This window comes from Etheostoma spectabile, chromosome 14, assembly GCF_008692095.1.
Source record: "Etheostoma spectabile isolate EspeVRDwgs_2016 chromosome 14, UIUC_Espe_1.0, whole genome shotgun sequence".
Taxonomy (NCBI): domain Eukaryota; kingdom Metazoa; phylum Chordata; class Actinopteri; order Perciformes; family Percidae; genus Etheostoma; species Etheostoma spectabile.
Window position 1 is genome coordinate 7,143,877 of NC_045746.1, and position 3,631 is coordinate 7,147,507.

Consider the following 3,631-nt stretch of genomic DNA (forward strand, 5'->3'; position numbering starts at 1 on the left):
CCTGCCTGGATGATAAAGTGGTGGAGTGGGACTGCTGTGTTCTTCAGCTAATGTGACAGTAAAAAGTCAGCGAGGTTGAAGACAGTGGCTTTTAAATGTTGGACATTTAAAGTCTCTGCTCAACAGCATTCACTGGCTTTATTGCAGCCACTTCAACTAATGTAGTCAATCAAGACAGTCCTTGAAAAGCTGTCGAAACTCATCCAGACTATACGCAGACTATTTAAAAAAAAAAAAAAGTAATTCTTCAGCTGCACTACATTTTGCTTGATCAGAAATATTACCCCCCATATTATATTGGAACTGCTCTAACAAAGTCTCTGTTATAAAATAAAAAAAAGTGTAACTCACAGTCACAGTCATAAAATATGTAGTGAAGACATTAAAGTAATTTTAACAAATAAATGTTTTGGCATGGCTGGCTGAGTGGCATTGTATCATTGGTATTCGACTGGGGATTTTTTGTTGCGCACGTTTTGTTGTGCATTATCAAAACAAATCCCGCCGATGGAAACATTTTGCCTCTGGCCACAGCTGTCAGAGGCATGGAAGGGACACGCAGAGATGTTATTCAGAGCTGAGGGAGACCTGATGCTGAGGAACAGTCCTGAGTTCTGACATACAGGAGACAGTTGATACGCGCTTGGACGGGGAAATACAACAGAGTGTGTGCTCTGTGAGAGGGAGGAGACAGGGACAAGCTCAGGGTTTATTAATTATTATTATTAAAGCTGCCATCGAGCAGGTCAGGTTCACAGACTTGGTTACCATGGTAACAGATGCCTACATCTATAGTTCAGCAGACTCTGGGGTGAAGTTGCATCATTGTGAACACAATGGAAATGGTTGCTGTCAATTGGACAGAACATCTGAGTGAAACTGGCTGAAACTTGCGTTCTCAGAAATAATGGAGCAACACATCCTTTGGGTTTTCTGCTTTAGTGTTTCTAATATTTTAGAAGAAGGTGATCAATGAGCAGCTGACTGACAGCAAGTGAAGGAAAGAGAGAGAGAGAGAGAGAGATTGTGAGGATGTGTTGTCACACACATTCTCACCTGAAGTGAACCGAACTATAGAGCACTTGGAAGAGAACAGAGACCCCTGTTTTCAAGCAGACCAGAGTTCAGTTGTTTGGTCCACACAAGATTTTGAATGAGGGCTCAGTTAAAAGGGACCAAACTGCTCAGGTGTGAAAGCAACTTAAGTTACCTGGTACATCTCAGGGTTAACAAACTCTTTCGCGAAGCCGGCTTTCTAAAACAAGGCCCAGCTTGTACAAAAGATACAAACATGACAAGGAGCCATTCATTAAAACCTTGGTTCAAAGTGCTGCTAGTGGTTTCAGTTGGAGACCTGTCCTGGCGTGCTTCTTCCAACTCATTCACATATGTATTAAAGATATTAAAGAGCAGCCTACCTCTGAGTTCCCTTCATATTGGATGAATTTGCAGCTCACAATTATCTCCAGTGTCCATGCAGGACGTAAGGTGACCTTTATGTAGAGCAGTGGACTGTGAGTGTGTGGAGGTGGGTGGGGGGGTTCTAATGCACCACCAAAACCACCTTTATAATCATTACCATGCCAGAGATGCAGAGTTTATGTGAAGACATGGTAGAAAGAAAGAGTTTCAACAATGTTGCGGTGGACATAATCTGGGGTTTTATATATTCATCAAACATCAACGTTAATGTCTGGTGAAAGAGAACACCGGACTTTGTGATGTAATATCACCTGGATGTTTTCCTGGAGTGAAGTATAAAGACGGTCAGCTCAGTGAAACACCATACCAAAAACCCTCCCAGCAGTCACTGGGAAGACCGCATCAACCAGGAGGGAGTGGACAACTGTAGAACAATCAAAGATGACCCTCCCATCTGAGCCTAGAGAACCCCCCCACCCCATAACTAATCAATTCTAAATGTATGTCAAGTTGTAAAGCAGACAGAACCTATGTGAGCCACTTTTTGTAGCACCAAGAGTCCCAGGAGGGGGATGCTTCGTGTTGACCTTGTTAGGCAGTGTCTGTTAGTGTTTGCTATGTTACAACTCCAATGTGTTCCCAGTACAGAGGGCTCCTGGCCAGGTAGCGGAACCACTGGCTCGGCAGTCCAGTGTGAATGAAAGTGAGCTTTGGTTGTCAACCTGCAATGTGAAACATAGCTACAGACCGTTCCTGAGCTGAGCGTGGGACAACATATTCATTGAGGAGAAACCAGACGCTGGAATGATGGCGTAACGTAGAACAGGGAACCAGACGATGTGAAATCGTCTTACAAGAGGACTGTTGGGAAATAAAAGTACATGCAGTGCAGAGTCAGGGTGGGGCTCACTGACTGGGAAAATTGGTTTGACCACCTCATCCACCTTCCTTTTCCTCTTTAATTATTTCCAGACGGGCCAAATGTTGAAACTGGAAGGCCTTCAAGGGCCTCTCCTGTCTGGGTGTGGGGGTGGGAGGGTGGCAATGTGATATGCCAGTCCAGACTCTATAAAGGATCTGTGGGATTGCTTTCAGAAATCCCCTCTCTTGTCAGCTACCAGGGGCTCTGCTACCAGCCTGTCAGAGGTAAGGCATGCCTGCCCTTGCTCTGTGCCAGAGGTATTTCCTCTCAGACCTGCTCCAGCTCAAATCCAAGGGGACATGTCTAGCTCTGCCAGTTCCAAGCAGTCAAAACAGTCCTCAGCTCCAGCCAGTGTGGACAAGGCTCCTTTCATCTGGCAACTCCATGCAACAATGCCTTCAGAATAACATTGATACTGTCACACATACATGCAACATTCATACACATTCACTGTGTCTAGTAAGCTTAACCTTTTGGGAAATATGCTTATTTCCTTTCTTACTGAGAGTGAGTTGAAAATATCTATGTGAATCTAATGTCTGTGTTGATAGCTGAGCTGGAGTCAGCATGGGGGTAGCCTAGCTTAGACTTGGAATGGGGAAACAGCTAGCTTGGCTTTGTTCAAAGGGAAAGAAACATGTCAAGAAATTTAAAGCACCCAACATGTGAGGTCCTTAGGATGTCATGCACCACTCCTTGTGATGACAAATTACTTTTTTCAGTCATTTAAGTTAATAATTGAGACTTGAATTTCCTTAGAGACATTAAAACCATTCAGCTTCTGCATAAAAAGGAATTTTTGTTGTCCTCATTTGACAATTAACTCTGTATTTTAATCAAACTTAAGGTTAGAGTTGAATAAGGTTCCCAGGTATTTATATGAGAAGATGATTTCAACATTTCCACCATGGATGAAGGCTCAAGACAGTTCTTCCTAAAATCAGTAATTATTTATTTAGTTTTTCTCACATTGCAGTCCAAGTAGTTGTCATCACATCATTGTACAAATGCTGATAAGGCGCAGTAGGTGGTAGTAGGGCAAGGTAGCTGCCCTCTTCAGAAGTTCTACAGCTGACTGTGCACACCAGGGCTGTAGTACTCGAGTCCGGTCTTGGACGAGTCAGGACTCAAGACCGTTTTTCTATGGTCTCGGACTTGTCTCGTACTCACTGGTATTTGGACTCGGACTTTTCTCGGTCTCTGCCACTGGTCTTGCCAAATATGGCTTTTGGTCTTTATTATGTTGATGATAATAATATTGGAGGGAAAGTGAAACCCAAAATGATT

The 3,631-nt window shown here is 43.5% G+C and overlaps 1 long non-coding RNA gene across 1 annotated transcript in view; it reads right to left on the reverse strand.

The window, feature by feature from the left end:
* Window positions 1–3,101, reverse strand: part of LOC116702134 (uncharacterized) — a 3,419-nt gene extending 318 nt beyond the window's left edge. The window contains exons 1-2 of the long non-coding RNA XR_004335067.1: window positions 3,090–3,101; window positions 2,069–2,074 (exon numbers count right to left, since the gene is read on the reverse strand). This is a non-coding gene — a long non-coding RNA (uncharacterized LOC116702134). The remainder of the gene's footprint in view (window positions 1–2,068; window positions 2,075–3,089) is intronic.
* Window positions 3,102–3,631: the final 530 nt, after the last annotated feature.